This window comes from Cimex lectularius, unplaced genomic scaffold (assembly GCF_000648675.2).
Source record: "Cimex lectularius strain Harlan isolate CLEC.00 unplaced genomic scaffold, Clec_2.1 scaffold1, whole genome shotgun sequence".
NCBI classification, from domain to species: domain Eukaryota; kingdom Metazoa; phylum Arthropoda; class Insecta; order Hemiptera; family Cimicidae; genus Cimex; species Cimex lectularius.
The window spans coordinates 400,948-422,473 of NW_019392813.1; the positions used below are offsets into that span (position 1 = coordinate 400,948).

The following is a 21,526-nucleotide window of genomic DNA, read 5'->3' on the forward strand; positions in this document are numbered from 1 at the left end:
GACGTTTTCTAAATCTCTTAGCTTGCTGTCTGGTGCTTTTGTCAAATGCTTTGGTTTTGCGTTCTCAAGACATTTTTTCATTTCAACTTAAGCACACACTCCGGTGCATCTAGTTGTAGTTCATTTCCTTCTATGCTTTCATACACACTTTAAGCCGTTACCCGACACAAATCCAAAATCCTATTTTCCACAAGGTTGCATCGGGCCCGTGCATATCTTCCCGATGCTATGCTACGCTACCCTACTCTACGGCATGGCATGAAACCCTCCGCAACTAAAAGAAAGAGAAAAACTAAAAGCTTCTTTCTGAAAAAACTAGCAACTGACGAACGAATTGAAAAACAAATAGTCTGTAAAATAGTGTGTCATGTAAAAAAAATTCTCTAGACTGTTAATGTAGAAATGTAGCTTGGTCGTTTCTGATCATTGTCTGCCACCTTCAGTACTTTGTTTAGGAATATAAGCAGGGTGAGGCAACTTGACTAGTTTTGTCCTAGGAGGACCACGGCGCCAAGGGTGTCCGACTCCTATTTGCCAAGTTAGCTGTTCTTGGATCGAATCCCACCATAACCCATGAATTTTTTAACTGGAAAAGTAAAAAAAAAATTTGTAAAGTGGTTTCACCCCTCATGCGTGACACCCATGGGTAGTTGGCCGTTAAGTATGACAGGAATTGCTTGACTTAATTTAACTTATATGTTATGTTCTCTCCCTTCTTATAACCCTGGCACAAAGCCACGTTATTTAGATTTCTTTGGCGGTCTAACTTGTAGTGATCACATCAGGGACATGATTGTTTGAAAGCGGTATCCGCCTATGCTCGCTGTTTTCTGTATAACACCATTTTCACCATCTACAATGGTGGTTTTATTGTTTTCCCTTTAACTGCTTCTAACCCTGACAACCTACTGAACATGTGCGAAATGCTTTAAAAAGTATGAAATATAACAGGAAGGTTAGGCGGACCAAAATGGTCTGAAACTAAAGTTTAATCAATTTTAAATTTTAAGAAGAAATCTCACGATTAAAAAAGTTTTGTTATTTTAAGAAATTCGCTATGCAGTTTCCCTGTTAAGTACCTTCTCACATATACAGAAAAGAATAATTCACTTGATTATTCCATTAAAATTTAATTCTTTTCGACTTCAAAAATTTAAATAGATATGTAAACGTGCCCAGCCTTTCATCGTGAAGCGTTTTTCTTTCTGACAGCTTTATCGGGTTGGCCAAATTCAAACATGAATATATGTGGAAGCCCAGGGGTGGGATGACGTTCCATGTTGAAATTATTCATGCTCGAGAGGGTAAAAACGAATAACAAGTGAAATACCTAGTCTATATGAAAAAAAAAAATGGGAGACGATTCTTTTTAATTTTTTAAACAAAGAATAATAAATCTAAACTATCAATTTTGTAAATTTATTAATGTATTTGATTATTTTTTAAACTTTATATTCTGACTGAGAAATCGACAGATAGTTGTTCTTCAGAATGATTTCCTAGTTTGGATGTTTAACAATCCAAAACCAAATTATTTGTTTTGCGGAAATCATAGTCAAAAGGAACGCTAGAAACAAAATTTGGTACTCTTCAAATTATTTGAATCTTCAATGCTTGATCAGGGTTATAAGCAGGGAAAGGCAATACAATAAAACTCCCCTTGTCTGCTTATCCTTGCTTATCGCTTCCAAGGACTGATATTTTGAATTACTGTGACAGTACCAATATTGGGACTAAATCTAATTTCAAAGAAATTTGAAACCATTTATTAATAACTTAATTGTCAAATTGTAGTAATGTTTAAGATTGTTTTGCCCTGAGGGTGATTTTAAAATAGGAAAGTTTGGCAAATAACAATTGAATTTGATTTGTCATCCAGACCATACCGAGATCCCCATTATTCGACAGCCAAAGAGGCATGAAAAAATTTAAATTAATTATGTTGCGCAAATTGTATTTAGGAATGGATGCGAGCAAAGACTGTATTGACCTGACATAGCCAGACAAGCACACCAGAAAAAAGCACAGATCCATCATTGTGAAATACCAAAACTAGCCTTACAGACCAAACCTGCTAAGATAGGCAGACCAGAATAGTGTTGGAATGTATCGGTATATCAGTATAATTTGTATATAGGATGGTACCAAGAATCCCTTGCGAGAGGTCGGCCGTTAAAGCAACCATCTGTTAGATAAAATTTGAGGATTTGGTGTTAAAATGTTATCATATGTAGGAATATCTGCGGTGTATATTGATACAAGAAATAGGCCAAGAATGCTTCCCTGAGGAACACCTACCAAAGGTGAAAATTCGGTCACCTGCCGTACTGGGCAAAACAGTCAATGATTTTAGTATGAGATAATAATTATTATCTTTTATTTATTAGAGATAAAATCTGGCCTCCCTAACCATTCCCTACTTTCCAATTTCGTGCAATTAAGTTTAAAAGTTATAAAAAGTGCGATTTTGTTCAAAATAAAATTTGAGAAATGTAACTAAACCTTGCTTTTCGACCAGAGTGTATTGCAAAAAACTTTAGATTTCAACTAAAAATAATTCATTTTTAAAATAATAATGATAATAATAATGTTATAAATTATTATTCAGAAATCGTGAGATGCGGTCTGGTGTGATGTAGGTTTCAGAAAAACATTTTCTTTATCGTGCCAACGTTTCGATCTTTTATTGAGATCATCTTCAGGGCTCAAAGTGTTGAGAGTGCACGACACGCAAGAATGGCACAATTACACAGAAGACAAACACTTTGAGCCCTGAAGATGATCTCAATAAAGATCGAAACGTTGGCACGATAAAGAAAACGTTTTTCTGAAACTTACATCACACCAGAGCGCATCTCACGATTTCTGAATAATTATCGATTAACGGTCACTAATCACCACACAATGTTATAAATAATTCAGCATGACTTGGATGGAAAATATGCCGTATCGTCGAATAAAAATGAAACTAAACCTTCTAAATTGGTTATTTGAAGATCGTGAGATACGGTCTGGTGTGACGTAAGTTTTAGAAAAACATTTTCTCTACCGTGCCACGTTTCGATCTTTAGTGAGATCATCTTCAGAGCCTCGGATTTATAAACATTGTTTAAAATATGCAAATACATGTATAATGAGAAAAAATGAATTTCTAGCATTGTATAAATTAATTTTTTCACAATCTACATATATTTGTACAATTTAAATAAACTTTCTAATTCCCAGGCCCTGAAGATGATCTCAATAAAGATCATAGTCAAAGTCATCACCACCCCTATATGCCAGCTGCCAGATATAATTTTCAAACAGTGGCCGAGGGACTTCGGTAGTTAAATATGTTAAAATATTTGCTATTAAACATATTTTTTTTAAAAACGTAGAATAAAATCGTAATCATGTATAGAAGATAAAAATTAATGATTATTTGGAGGTCGTGAGATGCAGTCTGGTGTGACGGAGGTTTTAGAAAAACATTTTATCGTGCAAACGTTTCGATCTTTATTGAGATCATCTTCAGCGCCTGGGATTTATAAACATTGTTTAAATTATACAAATACATGTAGGATGTGAAAAAATGTATATATGCAATGCTAGAAATTTTAAACTCAATCAACGTATTTGTACTCCTCAAAGTATTTGTTTCCTGTGCACATGTGTCACTATTTGGCGTCGTGTTGGGAGTGCCAGTGAGATATTTATGTTTCATGTTAACTTGGATTTTGAAAGGGTGGAGAAGGAAGTAGGGATAGAAAAACATTTTTATATGAGGAGTCGGTTTCTTTGAGGTGATAGGAGCCTACTACGGGAAAGAATGGATAAAGGTTCGGCCTGATTATCCTTTGAGTATTATATAGACGGGATTATAAGGGGGGAAAGGAAAACTAAATTGTTGAAGAATTAGACTAGGTAGAATTGTTTGACGTATGGAGTGTAACGATTGTTTTATATGTTGTATTATATGTTTTGTGTGTTTTATGTATGTTATCGATGTTGAATTTGATTTATGGTTAGGCAGAAAATTTATCAGAACACCGGAATAACTTTATTTAAAACAATTAAGTTTAACAAACAATTTATTAGATGGTTGTGCTCATAAAATTTAACTAACAATTTATTACAAGGTATTGATCAAAATAGTGCATTAAGAACAAAAGATGCGTTGCGATTGTGATAGTGATTATTGTGATGCACGCTGCGTGACTGTACGTGACGTGCGCATGACTTGGCATAGATGTGCACACCCTACTAAAACGTTGCAACGCGTCCGGTAGCATCGGGTAAGTGTGTTCCCGGCTTTAGGATAAAATTCTGTGAAGTAGCCCTTGGTCGTGTTTATTATTGTGTGAGGAGGATGGTGTGATGTAAAGTTGCAGTAGCGTGTTTCTTGCTTTTTGACACCAATCTGTGATTAATGTGCCATCTGGTTGTTTTATCACGAGTGTATGTAAAAATGGTATTGTTTTGTTGTTTTCGATTTCATGTGTAAATTGAAAGCTATTAAATGTACCTAATGTAGTTTGAATTTGCTCTGAGGGTACTGCTGTCAATATATCATCTACGTATGCAGTGAGGAAGAGAAAAGTGAAAGGAAGTTGTGGCATAACTGTGTTACAGAAAAACATTACTAGATGTGTCGTAATTATCTGCAAGTATCGAGCCTAGGTGGCTACCCATGGCTATGTCAAATATTTGTTTGTAAAAATGTTACATTTGTTATATGTAAAATATCAGTTAATACAACAGTATCGATCTGCAAATAATCCTAAACTAACAGTCACTAAACACCACACACTTCTAAATTGGACTTTTAAAAAGACCTATAAAATAATTAATGTCTAATGAAAACCAAGAAAGGAAAGAAAATAGATCGACTTAATTACAAGATTTTAAAGCTAAATTTCGAAAATCAATTAGATAACAAATAGCGCAATTTCGTGCAATAAAAACCTAACTGGTCCAGATAACATTAATTCCATCGTTTCAAATTCAATTTTGAAAATATCAAATTCACCTAATTTTCGTGGTCCGCTTGACCAATTAATATCTTTTAATTAATTAAGGTTAGTTGAGATAAAAAGTCAGTGCCACGAGCGGGATTCGAACCCACGACCTTCGACTAGATACGCTGCTGCTCTACCACTTGAGCTAACGTGACCTCGATCCACCCGGACATTAACTTTCCATCTCAACCCCACCTTTTGAATTTTCCCTCCTTTTTCCATTCTTCAAATGTAGTGTAATCTATTTGATTCTCGGCGACCATAATTAATTGAAAGATTTAATTGTTCAAGCGGACCACGAAAATTGGTGAATTTATAAGTTAAAATGAAGTATATCTTCATTAAAGCTCTCCGTGGCCATTTCATTTGTCGCCGAGAATCAAATAAATTACACGACATTTGAAAAATGGCAAAAAGTTGGGAAAATTCAAAAGGTGGGGTTGAGATGGGAAGTTAAGTGTCCGAGTGGATCGAGGTCACAATAGCTCAAGTGGTAGAGCAGAAGCGTATCTAGCCGAAAATTGTGGGTTCGAATCCCGCTAGTGACACTGACTTTTTTATTCCAACTAAAAACCTTAATTATTTGAAAATATCATTCATTCATGAATTTAATAGGTACCGGGTTTAGATTGCTCCCAACTCAAAGAAAACCAAATGTTCAATTACCCAGAAATCCCGTCTCTAGACAGAAATTTTGTCTGTTTGTAGAGATAAACGCTCGAGATTGAAATGATTCAGGTTCGGAAAACAACTTCGACTGTTTGTACACAATCTTCATTTATCACAAAAATGTTTTTGAATTTTTGCGAATAAAAGTCGTGTCAAAAGGAGCGAAAAGGGAGTTCGTATCGATCCCCTGATGCTGGGCGTATCTCTCGACCGAAACCCCATCGCCACAGGTACCGCCAGACTTAATTTGAACCGGTTTAAATTAAAAACTGTTGCTGGCTGAGTCTGCAAATAAAAAAAACCACCTACACAGATGTCGGTTTAAATAAAGTGTCTCCACTGATCCTGGTTAATTGAAAAACAGAAACACAAATAGTTGAAAATCGCCGGAACGAGACAATAAATTCAAGTCAACTGTGCTTAGACGCTATTAAAATTCCATTAGGCGCACTCCTATGAAACTGGGATTCCGTGAATCACTGATAAAGCACTCGATTTAAGCATTCAGGATCCTTCCTATAAGGAATTTAATTCACACTTCACTCATTTATTATAACCCATTTTCGACTATTTCTTAATATTATTATGCGTTTAGAAAACAAACTATTTGCTTTATTGTCTTCTGACAGTTCCTGATTCTTGGCCCAGTTGCTCAATCATGGGAGATTTTCCCCATTTAATTACACTTAACAGAAATTGTGGCGGATTTTCTCTCGGAATCAATACCTCCTTGAAACCGAGGTCGGCAATAATCCGAGTTATTTGATTAAGCAAAACGAGTAATTAAGGAATAAGTCGGTCTTCGATTTAATTTATTCGGCTTGAATTCTGACGGTGAGGAAAGAAGTCGGAGGACGAAAGCGAGCCAGCGCGACCAGTCCGAACCCTCAAATAAAAATAAATCTAAAACCGTGGTTTATTCGTTAAAATCATTCTTTTGAACTTCCCGAACAGACACAAAGTGGGACAAAAGTTTTTTTTTTTTTAATATTTTTCGACTATTTTGAAAACTCACAGGAGAATAAAAGCAGCTCGCAATATAGCCGGAAGGAAACTTTTTTTTTTGTATAGATAGTGTATATATTACTGTAATTGTATATACTATAAATGATTTATAAAATTATCAATAGTAATTATTCTTCGAACAAAGACAATCGTTTGAATCGATCCAGCACAAAAAATTACATGGGAATTGTACCTACAAATATAACAAGGGGAAGCTTTGGACGGATTTTGATTGTTTTTCCTTTTTTAGGAGGGTTCGCAACAGAAGAGGAAGCCCTCGGTGTTTTTGAAAAAATAATCCCATTTGTAAGTATGTCGGGTTTGAAACCAGCGACCTTGCATTCGAACCCGAGACCTTTACCTAACAGTGATGAGCGCCGTGTCATCGATTAAGACCACCGAATTGGGTCTAGGAGCCTAAAACAAATAATAAATAAAAGTCATTTAATAAATTTTTTTTGTAGTTTTTATGACTTTGTTGTAAAGAAGTAAGAAAATCTTAAAAGGAGTTACGCTGGCAAAAAATCCTCATAAGAATCTAACGGCCAAGGAGCTATTAAAACATTAGCATGTAAAAAATCACATCAAAATTAGTCAGTGATTGCATCCAAAATCTCAAAAACCTGGGGAAACACAACAACCTGATGATATCAGGGCACAGAGGAGTTTCGGGTAACAAAAAAGCAGACACACTGGCCAGAGGAGGATCTGTAAAACTGTACATGGGCTCTGAACCTATTCTTGGGATAACAAAAACAAAAAAGAATTCGTTGCAGAATAGAGGCAAAGGAGGAGGGAAAAGGAGAAGTGGAAGGGTTGCTGGACATAGTAAACTTGCGCTAAAACAACCCACGCCAAGAGTGGCAAAATCACAGCTGCAACTGGAGAAGGCTAAACACCGAGGAGTGGTAGGTCTATTAAGGTCACTGGCATCTGAGAAAACATCTAACAACATGTACAACGATGATTCCATCTGCCGATTATGTAATGAGGAGAAGGAAACAGCCACCCATATCATCTTCGAATGCGAAGCAACAGCTCAATGGAGACATAACACGGGATACAAAGAAAACCCAGGGAATTGTAGCTGCGCCAGTCAATGACCTAGTACTCCTTAGGAGAAGGTTCGAGTCGATTGCACTTCAAGGATTAGGAAAGTACAATACGCCAGAAGGCAGCAGTGTTTGGGGAACAAAAAACACCGGCTTCTTGGTATCCATCATCATCAAGAGTTATACCTAAGCATTGAGTTTGTAGGAGATGTCTTAAACTTTTAAAGGGAGTGATTTTACGTTTAGCTCCAAATTCTGGGAAAACACAACAACCTGGGTGCCAGGCACAGAGGAATTTCGGGTAACGAAAAAGAAGACACACTGGCCAGATGAGGATCTGCAAGACCATACATAAACCGCGTACCCATACTTGGGATAACAAAAGCAAATACAGAATCCTCCATAGCAGAATGGATCCAAATAAACCAAAAGGAGAAGTGGATAAACTCTAGCGGCGCTAGGCACAGTAAACTTATGATGACGAGACAACATGGGCATACAACGAATCCATCTGCAGATTATGCAGTGAGAAGGAGGAAACAGCCACCCATATCAGATTCGAATGCGCAGCAACGGCTCAATGGAGATTTAACCCCACAAACAGGAAAAACCTAAATGAAATTGTAGCAGGAACAGTCAATGGCCTCATACTTCTGAGCCACCCCTTCCTAGTTTCATCATTATCATTATGACTTTTTGTGTATTTGTATCTGTAATTGTTATATATCACTCGATTATTGTTTTTATCTAGTGTTAAAAAAATAATATGCAGGATCGTATGACATGAGATAGGATATATTAGAAAGTTACAAAAACGAAAAGACGCCTTCTGTAAAGTCGGGCAAAAAAAATTTCTTTAAAAAATACGATTCTTTTTAAGCGCCCTTTAAAGCCCTTAAATACGAATTTTCATAGCAAATCAAAAATAGATAATTTTGGCTGGATCCGCTGAGGAAATTGTTTTCTCGTCGATGCCCGTTGTCCAAGTTAAAAAGTCACAACTACTCTGAAATCCATCCAAATTTGAGGTTATTACAACCATTTAGAAATTAATTTCTCTTCTTTCTGCCTATATCAATAAGGTTAGATTTTATGTAACTGCTTTACAATTATAAGTGTTAAAAAATAAAGAATACGCTTCTAAAACGATATATTTTATTTCTCTTATTCGAAGATTTTAATAGAGACACAATTCCTAAACTAAAACTCATGGAAAGTTTCCTATGGAACTGTTAAGTCTTTTCAGAGTCAACACTATTTTCTTGATTTTAACCAAAGGACTTCCTTCCCCACCCCTTCAAAATCCAACGTATATAAACATAAAACAGCAAAATCTCACTGGCACTCTCAACACGACACGCAAGAATGGCACAATTACTCAGAAGACAAACACTTTGAGTGTGTAGAAATACTTTGATTGAATATAAAAAATATATTTTGCATTTTATAAATTCACTTTTCCACATCCTAACTGTATTTGTTAAATGTAAACAATGTTTGTAAACCCCAGGCCCTGAAGATGATCTCAATAAAGATCGAAACGTAGGCACGATAAAGAATTTTTTTTCTGAAACCAGATCTCACCATTTCTGAATAACATGTCTAATGTTTTTCGACCTAGTGTCACCCAAAAAATTTTTGTTCATCCTAGTCTATAGCATCCCCTTTGAAGAATAGATCTCTCAGTACAGAAACTACTGACAATATGAAAAAAAAACTTGATTACAACTGGTTAATCAGCATCCGGCTGATTCATAGGCGGAATCTTTCATATTTCGAAGGGACAGCTAGATGAAAATATTATGCTAGTACATTCATTAAATAATGCTTCTTTCAATGACCTAGATTCAACAACCCACATGATCATTATAGTGTTCATTGATTTTCAATGGATATTTCAGTTTATATATTTAATTTTGTTTACGTCTGTCAGAGTTTCGAAAATACTTTGCTATTTTTTGACTTAAAATAACATATATAAGTTAATTTAAATTCAACAGATTTCATTCCAAGAATTTCATTTTAATATTCAACATTTGCCTCGAGGATCTTTTTTTTATTGAAAATACAGTGAAATCTTAGTATTGACCGATAATTCATAAGTCATACTTAAATTTCTTCTGTCTTAAGTGGTTGAAATTATTCTGGTTTATTCACTACGAAGTTCAACGTCCGTGCGAATAATTGCACCACCGTCAGCTATTTACCCGCCGTATTTGGCCCGCATTTCCTAGCTGTCTGTTCATGCAAAAACGAAATCGGAAATAAAGACCAGCTCTGATCCAACTTTTACCCGAAAAATACATCGGCTAACAAGTTTGAAGATAACAACAAGAATAGCCGTCCTAATTGCTCTAAACCCGCGCCGAAAGTATCACGAACTTGTACTAAGAAAGACAAGTTTGCCAAATACTCAAAAGAGAGCGAATGTTTGTGTGAGAAAGAGAGAGAGAGAGAGAGAGAGAGAGAGAGAGAGAGAGAGAGAGAGAGAGAGAGAGAGAAAGACTTTTATCTACAATCTTTATAATATTGTCTATCATCATGATTAAGACAGTTATAAATCCAACATGATAATAATTAGTCAAGTAAGAATTAGTTCNTCGAAACGTTGGCACGATAAAGAAAATGTTTTTCTGAAACCTACATCACACCCGACCGCATCTCACGATATCTGAACAACTATCGATTAACGGTCACTAATCTCTACACACACGCAATAAATAGTGGTAGCAGAGCGTGGTTTCGATCCACGGACCTCTGGGTTATGGGCCCAGCACGCTTCCACTTAAAACTTTATCATATTAAATATTTTCAAAAAATTATAATGCTTACTGCCACAAGAAATAATAATAGCAATAAAATTAAAACTTTGAATACAAAAAAATAAATAAAATGTATAACAATATAAAAGAAATTTAATTACTTTTAAATCAAAACATTTTTATCACATTAAAAGTACTTATTGACATAATTATTGTTTATAAAAGAAAGATATTTAATGAAAGCATATAATAATAATTTTTTACAGAAATTAATCATTATTAACAAATTGCAAACAAAACCAATAATCAATAAATAAAAACAATGCATGAAAATTTAAAAGAAGAAGAAGAAGAGCTTATTCCTTTTCTTTACGACAAACATATTAAATAAACGATAACCTGTATGGTCTTCATTGTTCGACAATTTTCGAAAATCCATATATAAACACATGTATAAAATATAAAGGTAACACTAATTACAGTAATAAACAAATAGACATATAGGTGAATTACAACATTTTTTTTTAAATTTCAAAAACTGGTCTGCCCTGCAAATGGCTTGCGTGACTAGATTTTAGATGTAGATTTATCAACAATTTACCTTAGCTTGTTTTTAGGTGTGTTTTAAGTTATGAGGCACAGCATTTCACCATCCAGTCGTTTATTATGTGCGACAGTCTTATAAGTTGTAGCAGTTATAAGTTAATTTTGAAATCTAGTTTCACGATCAGATTTATTTGTTTATTTAATATAAATACAGGTGAAAGGTAGAATTTTGAAATCAATAAAAGCCTGTCTGTAATCGACTTGACATTTTTTAAATTACCCTGACTGTTTTTTGAAGTAGAAAAAACTTTTTCTGAAATTTGAGCGTGAAAGTAATCATAATATGCTTTTATTAGTACTATTTTACTTGATATCCATGTAGCTAGGCACCACAATAAAAGTATATTTTCGTTTAATCTTTCTATTAAGTCAGCACAGTTAAGTCCAGTTAAGTTTGGAGGTATATTTTACACCTAATAGGCTGATCAGATAAGGATTTGATGGAAATTTCGGCGGTTTTTTTACGCTTTAGACACAGTCCATTTTTTTAGCCCATTCATTTGCTATTTGTCCATTTTTTAGACATTGGTCAGGCAGTGATGTGATGTCATCCGCAAAGCCAGTCAAGGACTTCGAAAGTTTATGATCGTTTATGAAAACCAAATACTGGGGGCGTCGGTGGCCGCAACGGTTTAGGCGTTGACATGGCGCCTATCATTGTAAGGCAAAGGTCCCGGGTTCGAATCCAGCGGCCCTGCATTCGAAGCCGACATACTTACAAATGGGCTTTTTTTCAAAAACACCGGCACCCCTAGGGTTGATATAACCTCTGCTTGTTGAGAACCCTCGTAAAAAAATATTTTAAAAAATATATATTGTAGGGCCCAATACAGAACCTTGTACAACTCCCATATTTATCTTTACAAAATCAGAACGTTTTTCTAACAGATTAGACGTTACATGTAGATTTATCAATAATTTACCGCATTTCACCATCCAATCGTTTATTATATGTGACAGTCTTATAAATGGTGGCAAATTGATTTTGAGATCTGGTTTCATGATCATGCACGAAAGTGCGTTTATTTAATATAAACAAAGGGGAAAAATAAAATTTTGAAATCAATAAAAGCCTGTCTGCAGACTTTATATTTTTGAATTATCCTGTTTTTTGTCAGTGATGTGATCCGAACATTTTTGGTTGTATTAATTAACGAAAAAGAAGAAAATTTATATAACTGATCATTTTATTATGAACATTTTATGATACAGAATATTTATTAATCAGAAATTATTTAATTAAAACAATTAAAACAAAACTGGCCAATCAAGACAGATCCTTGATAACGCTGTTTTTCTTTCTTGTAAACCAGAACAACCCCAAAACAACCTTTTCATTTTTTTTTCTTAATCAAAGTTGGTTGACAGTCAATCTCGTCCGCCTGACTTCGCTAAGCCTGTAAACTCGTTTCGGCCCAATAACAGAAGATTAATTACAGACAACAAGAACAGGCAGACCCAGGGGTCGGAGAACTTGCAAACTATGTAGACAAAGTTTTCACGTTGATGTTAATAATGGATCAATCGAATCAATTTATGTCGTTACGCAGCAATTTGATTTTTTCCCCCCTAAAGAACCAAGATAAACAAAAAGCTCGGGCTTTTTAAGTGTTTAAGCAAAAGTTCCGGAGTGGGTAGTACTTGTATATTCTAGTCTGAATTAATCATTGAATTATTTCCTCATTTGAATAGAATACTAATTTTTTTTTAAAAAACAGGGCCGTGGGCGAAAATAACGAAAAGGCCTCATAACCACTTGTAAGTATTTAATTGGCGCCATTTTCCCTAAGAACCGTCCGATGTTTTAATTACTGATTTTTTTTTACTCTTGCTGCTCCTGGTTGAAAAAGAAGACGCTTATTGCAAGCAAATAAGGATGATTAACGTAAAACAATAAAAAATATATCATCAAGGAATCGTGCAAGGATCGCGATTTTTCTTCATTTCAACAGGTGTTTCAACAGACTTGAATTTCTCGCATGACAACCGCTTTTCCCCCGATCTTTTACAAGCAACAGTTAAACTTAAAAATAAAGTACCTAAACTTTTATAAATTTATTTTAGCCAAAATTTATTGTATTATAAATTATATAAAATAGGTATTAGCCATTGATGTTTTTTTATCAATCCTCCAATCTATCTTACAAGAAGGTTGAATTTAATCCTAAAACCACGACATTTTTTAAATAATAGCTATTGTTTAAATAAAATCGTTTTTATACGTTGTTAAATAATTTTCCACAGACTGTTATTTATAATAGTATTTTTATAAATGTTCATATTATGCTGGCAAAAATTTTAAGAATGGATTAAAAGTTTGTTTTTTAAGTTTAATTTTTTTTAAATATAAACATTGAACCAACTATTGTGTTTTTTGGTTTCATTTTCCACCCTTCTACAACCAACAGTTACCCGTCCTCTGACGGCCAGGGCGTTTTTGAGCAAGTTTCACCAGTTTTCCCATGCAGAAATGAAATTTTCTGTACCTGGCCGGGTAGAAGTTATCCAAGAGTGGACACTACATAGCACGAACCACTTTTGCACTGGATGAGCCAGCAACACCACGCGGCTCTTCCAGGAGGGGGTTCTAGTTGTGAGGATGGCAGGCAGGCTGCGGCACGTGGCAAGAACCGTTCAACATTTCAGAAAGATGGTTAAAGCTCAGATTTTATTTTAAACCATTGATGTTTTAAATTTTAATAGCATTTTTAAATAATTTAAGCCTACTGGAGAAGACGGTAGTGGTTGTTGCACTGGCACTAACAGTAACCAGACGATGCCACTACCATGATGTCTAGTGTCTACCAGACATCTAAACAGTGTCTATTGAGAAATAAACAAAAAAAGGCTAAATTTGTAAATGTTACAGTTTTTTTTCCTATCTCCTTATGAAGTTATTTTTTTCCAGCACGTATTTCATGTGGCCAGAAGTCTGACCCTTGTGGTGTCTAACCAATACACCATCCTGGGGTTTATTTCCCAGATATTTCTGGATAATATCTGGCCAATTAGTAATGCCTTGGTGTTATGTACTATGTTCCACATAAGGCTTCACTTGATCCTTTGGTACTTAGTTTTCTTTGGAGAAGGTTATGACTTTATCTTTTAGAGTGGGATTTGTTAGCTTTATCTTCCTTCTTGTGAAGGTATGAGAGATGTTTTCTTAGAATTGATAGTTAAACCCAATTTCTCACACAATCGTTCTAAAATATTTAGGACGTTTTGAATTTTGACAATATGATATCAAATTTTCTCTTTATGATTGTTACCAGTTCATGTACCTAACCTATGGAATGGTATCCTAAGCTGTTAAGCTCTATGTTGCTCATTTTCTACTGCCTTGAAAGTTCCTTGCTTAGGTGCTATTTGTATAGTCTTATGATGAAGCTCAGCATTATCCAACTTTTAAAAATAAATAAATACGTTTTGGTGTGGCTTTATTATTCTTATCAGTTGTTTCTTGAACTACACAATATTCAGATGTCAAAAGGCTTGTTCTAAAAAAAATATATTCACAATTATTTTTTAAAGGTCGTAAAAGTTGAATAAAGTCCTGTTGTACAGGAGAGCTTTATCAAATGACTTATTGGCTGTTATAGACAAAAAATCAGACCACTCATTTCAGTTGTAACCGACAACCATTTTTGGAAGATCAGGAATTTTCTAACCTCCTGAATCAAAAATATTTCCATCAAATATATCCCTAAAGTCAGAGCAGTACGAGGCGAATGTCCCTAATAAAAATGTGCGCCATTGAAAATGAATTATTGTTAGTTATTTGACTACTGAAGAGGGCTTTTTGAAGATCAACAACAGAAATGAGCCTCTCTAAGAAAAGTGTACTGTCAACAATCCATAACTATGACGCTTTGGTACTCAGAATTGATGTGCCAAGGAGGTTTTTCATACCACTGGCTTCAGCTGGGACATAATAGTCTCCCACATGGGTCTTAACCCCAACTTGTGATTGCAACGGAGGAAATATGGGCCGATGTGCTGCTATCCTACCTTCTTAATTCAGTGAGAAAAGTGGTCTTCATAAAGACATTAAGCAGAAACAACATCCCTCTAGCCAAAAAATGTAGTCTCATTTTGGGTATAGTAGAAAATAAGGTAATAATATGTGCCCTAGGTAATAACTAATAAATTATAAATATAGATCAATTAATTAAGGTTTTTAGTTGAGATAAAATAGAAGCTGCTTGACATATAACATGGCTCCTCAAAACAATGCCAGAAGAAAAGTTACAAATGGAACAAGTGCAGAAAAAAGTAGTCAAAACTCAAAACTTTTGTAATATACTAATAATTACAAAATTACTGATCTTCCTACCTAGCACATTTAATGACTCTGCAAAAGTAGGTGTGATCATACAAAATAGACCCACATAAAATCATCATAAAATCAAAATGTTCATAATTTTTCACCCTTTCTAAGATATCTTGTACAATTTTTTTGAAAAAAATGAAAGCAGTATTGGATTCAAAAAATATTTTTGCAAAGGCAATGGACATCATTCCTATTATTTTCCTGCTTTAGAACAAGGCAATAAAAACTGGAATCTTGGAAATAATTCTTGTTATTAGGATTTGGATTTTGGATTTATATAACCTCAAATGTGCACATGTACATATATACACACACATGTACAAAGTTGACCCTATCACTTGTTGCAGTTCGTTGGCAATTTCACATCTTTTGTGATTTACAATCGAGAATCACCTAACTCGTGTGTTGGCACTCTTGGTCTTATCCATCCAGCCACCAAGTTGAGCTCTGGATGCTGCCAACAGCTAGGTCAATTCAACATCCAATGTCTAGAAGCAAAACCATTCACACTTTCACTCATTCTTAAATACATTCTCTCCATTTACATACTATTCACTCAATTAGGGTGGTGGAGGACTCAATATTCCTCTATTACCCTCTACACAAATTATGAACTAACCTAACCGAGAGTTTATGGAGTACTCAATATTCCGCCATTGACCCGTTCACACCAATAAATACATTTACTAGGTGCATAAAGTTACCATCTTTTTAAAAAAAATACTTCTTACTCACAGTTCGTTATTTTCAACCATCTGGATTTCAAGCTTAAAGCTCATCATCAGCTTCAAGGAATTTACAACCACTTCTATCGACATGAATTGTAAGGGCGAACCCGCCAACGCGACGTTCCAATGGGAAGCTGGTTTTTATTGCCGCTCAATTTTGAATGTGAGAAAAGCGGATTACAACACAACTAAATATTATCTTAATAAACACTAGACGAAAATAATTTTAAATTATTGATTATTTTGTATGTCAAATATAATTTAGGTACATCTTTAAAATAGGAGGTAAATCAAACCTATTATATAGTTAATGTATTTATCTCCATGTTTAATTTTACATTTTTTAATATCAAATTTCTAAAACCAATCCTCCCTTTGTTGAAACTGTGTGGCACTGTTGTATTTAAATTTAAATTGTAGTTTGTTTCATTTAGATGGTCCTAAAATTCAGAAAATTTGTTTGATTTAGGCAAGTGTTCTTTAACTCTCGTTTTAATTTCTCTACCGCTTTGTCCTATATATTTAATACAATCATTACAATTAAGTTTGTAAACCCCGCTTTTTGCCAAGTTGTCTCGTTTCTAAGCGATCACGTACCTCTAAAAGCTACTCTCAAACTTTCTCGTTTAATAATTTTACGTACTTTTTCTGATATACACTTTCACATAAAGCCAATATGACGCCACAAGAATAACAGCACACTCTATCCTCTGAAGTTGACCCGAATAGAGGTCGAAACGTCGGCAAAAAAATGAAAAAGGTGTTTTTTTCTAAACTTTTTAAAAAACCTACTTCTTGACCGCTCCTCACGACTTCAACAAATTATGAAACAACAGGTCACCAAGAAACACACATTGCCAGGGAATGTTACTTGGCTTAGCTTGTCAATGTTGAGACCGAGTCGTTCTTCAAGAAAATTGGAAATCGCCTGTAAAAACTAAATATGTCGATCTGTAACATATTTAAGGTTGCCTGCCCTGATGATGACCTTATGAAAGGTCGAAAACGTGCCAGTAGCAACTAAGTTTGCTTTCTTCTTGAAAAACATATTGCTCCAGAGCGTTTATAAGGGGTACTGAATAAATTAGTAACATCAAATGACACTAAAACAGTTTTAAGTTAATTGATGTTCTTTAATTCTTATATCTATTCTAAAGAATTGTTAATACCGAATGTAGGTTTCAAATTGGTGTGAGTTTTAATTATTTTATCAATTTTTATCGCAAATTTTTGTCATGGAGAATTTTAAAAGATTAATCGTGATCATCTTAATAATAATTTCAGAGAAATCAAAACGGGAGTTAAGAACACTTGCCTAAATCGAACAAATTTTCTGAATTTAAGGAACATCTAAAAGAAACAAAGCACAATTTAAATTTAAATTTAAATACAGCAGTGATACACAGTTTCAACAATGGGAGGGAATAGATTGATTTGAGAAATTTGAAATTAAAAAATTTAAAATTAAACTAAATGCATAAATAATATAATAGATTTTGATTTACCTCCTGTTTTAAATACGTACCTAAATAATATTAATCAATAATTTAAATTTTTTTCAGAATTTATAAAAGTAATATTTAGGTCACGTTGGTGAGAGCTCGGCGGGTTCACTCTTACAATTCATGTCGAGAAAGTTGGTTGTAAATCCTTCAACCTGATGATGAGCTTAAAGCTTGAAATCCGAGTAATTGAAAAAAAAACTGTGAGTTTTTATTAACATACAATCATACTAATTATCAATCAATAAAACAACCCTCTTTCCTCCCAAAATCGGAAAAGGGGACCCAGATGCCATGCTCTTGTAATTACGGATGGATTTTATAACTTATTTGTTTATTCTTTCTATCCTTATTATAATTTATCATACAAGACAGTCCGTTTAGAGATTCGACCCATTCCAGTTACTTCCATTTCAATTATTCCATTCTTCCAACCTAGTACAATGATAGTTCGTTAAGCAGTTTTGCGAATGGAATGGTTTGCAGGAGAATAACGGAAATTGAACATCCCTGGTCCGCTGAGCATCGCTTGTGTCGGTCTTTCGTTTCGGCATCCTTCGGGCGGAAGTCCGCCGGTCTTTGATCTTTTATGCAATATTCTGCAAAGTTGGACTTGTCCGTCGGCCTGGGTACAATCAATACACGTAATTGTTCACCCAAATCCGGTTCTCTTTCTGTTTACAATTGTTAAATATATTTTTAATTATTTGAAAAACTAACAGGTTTTCTTGAAATAAAAGCAATGAAATAATTATAAAAGTAATCAAATGAGGTAGCAATAAAAACACGGACATTGACTTTAGGGTCAAAGACCGCGTATATGTCGGGCATGCAAAGCTCAATGTGCCCTACCTAATTGACGGTTCCTTGGCTCCAAATAGCGAGCGTGTAGGAATGCCAACCTACATGAGAATTGTGCTTGAGCCTATTCTGTTCCGAATTTTGAAGGAAACAGAGTTGTTAACAGTGTGCCCCTAGCATGTGTTGAGAGTAAAGGTATTTATATGTGTGAACGTATAATATGAAAGGGTCGAGTGCGGAATATCGAGTACTCCGTAAACTCTCAATTAGGTTAGTCAATTTATGTAGAGGGTAATGTAGAAGTATATAGTACTCTACACCCTAATTGAGTGAATGGTTAGGGATGGTTAGGGATGGCATGTAACTGGAGAGAATGGATTTAAGAATGAGTGAGAGTGTGAATGGTTTTGGAACTAGGCATTGGGTGTTGAATTGACCTAGTTGTTGGCAGCACCCAGAGCCCAATATGGTGGCTGGATGGATAAGACCAAGGAGTGTCAACACACGAGTTAGGTGATTCTCGATTGTAAATTACAAAAGATATGGAATTGCCAACGAACTGCGACAAGTGATAGGCTCAACTTTGTACATGTGTGTGTATATATATGTACATGTGCAGATTTGAGGTTATATAAACCCAAAATCCAAATCCTAATAATAAGTATTATTTCCAAGTTTCTACTTTTTATTGGCTTGTTCTAAAGCCGAAAAAAGGAAAAATAGGAAAATGACCGCTCTTAATTGCCTCTGCAGAAATGTTTTTGAATCCAATACTGCTTTAATTTTTTTCAAAAAAGCTCTAGAAAATATCTAAGAAATTGTGACAAATTATGAACATTTTGATTTTATATGTGAGTCTGTTTTGTATAATGAAACCTAATGATGCAGAAAAATTAAATGTGCTTATAGGAAGATCAGTATTGTAATTATTAGTATAGTACAGAAATTTTGAGTTTTGACTAATTTTTTCTGCCCTTTTTCCTATTTGTAGGTTTTTTTCTGGCACTGTTTTGAGGAGCAATAACCATGAGTGAGAGTTCGATGGTTTTAGATCGAGGCATTGGGTGTTGAATTGACCTAGCAGATGGCAGCAACCAGAGCAACCAACATTGGTAGCTGGACGGATAAGACGAACGAATGCCACCGATACCGGGGTCGTTGATTCTCAGACCTGCTCTTACTTCATTGTAAAAATGTGTGGGGTTCAGTTACTGTTAGTTAATCATTATTTGGAAATCGTGAAATGCGATCTGGTGTGACGCAGGTTTTAGAAAAACATTGTCTTTATCGTGCCAACGTTTCGATCTTTATTGAGATCATCTTCAGGGCACAAAGTGTTTGTTTTCTGTGTAGATGTGTCATTGTGTGTCGAGTTGAGAGTGCCAGTCTGGTTCCAAAACCATAACAGCATTCTCAACACGAATGAATGAATGACACATCTACATGGAAAACAAACACCTTGAGCCCTGAAGATGATCTCAATAAAGATCGAAACGTTGGCACGATAAAGAAAATGTTTTTCTAAACCTACCTCACACCACAGCGCATCTCACGATATCCAAATAACTTCATTGTAAAGTACTAAAGTCGGAATTGCCGGTGGATAGCGAGAAGTGATAGGCTGATGCACATTCTTTATGACTTTATATTAATGAGAAAATAAAGTTAATAAGCATGTTGAATAATGCACCAGTTACTAGCCTGAAACACACCCAACGATAATTTTTTTATTTTTATAACGACTTGATTTTATAAGCAAAATGTCTTTTGTTTCGACTGTAAGAGGACCAAGAAAATCATAAAAAATCTCAGATATATTCATATATTTTCCAAATAAGGAAATTCGATGAATTTGAATTGCAGAAATGAAGCTGTACCTTTGAAAAAAATAAAATCTGACAAGCTCCTGCTAAATATCGTCTCCCTTTACGAAATCGTCAAATCTCGTGCAAAAAATGGAGAAAACACCTTACTCAAAATTTATCCCTAAATTGATTTTTTTAACAGTCAGAATTGGCATGGAAACAAAAACGTAGTCGTTCACTCCAACGCCTGCCAAATGGTGCGAGGTCAAAAATTAAATATATATCATGGGCCTATTACGAGCAACCTCGAATACAATTACATCATTTATTGAACTAACGTCTAGATTTTGCTCAATTGATTTATTTTAATTAATACCTAAATTAATATAAATAAAAGAGTTAAATTTCCCTAATATACTTAATACTTTGGCAGTATAGGATTTTCTTTTAAAATAGTACAATTTTTAAACTTTACCATTTTTTTTCTTATTTATCAATAATTAATATAAAGTAATACGCCAGTCATGTCTTGTTCTTCACACTTTTCCCACTACATTTTCCAATAGCCTAGATGCCTCACTCGAAAACCCTGCAAAAGTGCAAATATTTGCAGACAGAAGGCAAAATAATCGCGTTTTTTCGGGTCGAAATCTCACTGTGTTATTCTCGTCTCATTCGCGATTACTCTTTTCCCATTATAATTCTGATAACGAAACGAGTAAACGATGCGTTTCAAGGATCTGACCTTGCGTAATAATTTCAACTAGCTCGGCCCTTATCAATTTTAGTGTATTAGTAAGAAATACGTACGTATAATATGAAAAAATCAACTGCGTAATAATGATTAATGAATCGAATCAGTTCAGCAAGAAAGAAAATATGTTGAGTATTTGGTGTGAAAAAAACAAATCAAAATGTAAAGAGAATATTTTGGAATCGTGGTTTTTAGGTACGATTTGGTAATCATAAATACTATAATAAAAATACAAAAAATTTCGGCCTTATTTATACCTACGCCAATTGTTGCGCTTAAGTAAAAATTTAAAATAAACATCTTAGAGCGTAAAATGAAACCAAATTAACACGAAAAATATATATAAAACCGAAAAAAGAGGAAGTAGTTCAGTCATTAAGTCATTCCCAAGTAATTAGCGTTAATAAATTTCACTGTCACTTAGGAGGAGGGAGGCCAGTGACGCTTCAGCCGTCGGGGAGGATTAGTAAGGGGTTGAAACGTTTCTGACATAAGGGTCGTGTGACTGGATA

The 21,526-nt window shown here is 34.6% G+C and overlaps 1 protein-coding gene across 2 annotated transcripts in view; it reads right to left on the reverse strand.

Moving 5' to 3' along the window:
• LOC106670436 (band 3 anion transport protein) overlaps window positions 1–21,526 on the reverse strand; it is a 239,046-nt gene that overhangs the window by 181,091 nt on the left and 36,429 nt on the right. The window contains exon 1 of one of the 2 annotated variants that reach the window (XM_024228294.1): window positions 13,581–13,648. The exons of the other annotated variant lie outside the window; for it this stretch is intronic. The gene's annotated coding sequence lies outside the window, so the exon portion shown is untranslated. Of the gene's footprint in view, window positions 1–13,580; window positions 13,649–21,526 lie in introns of those variants that run through there. 2 annotated transcript variants of the gene reach the window in all.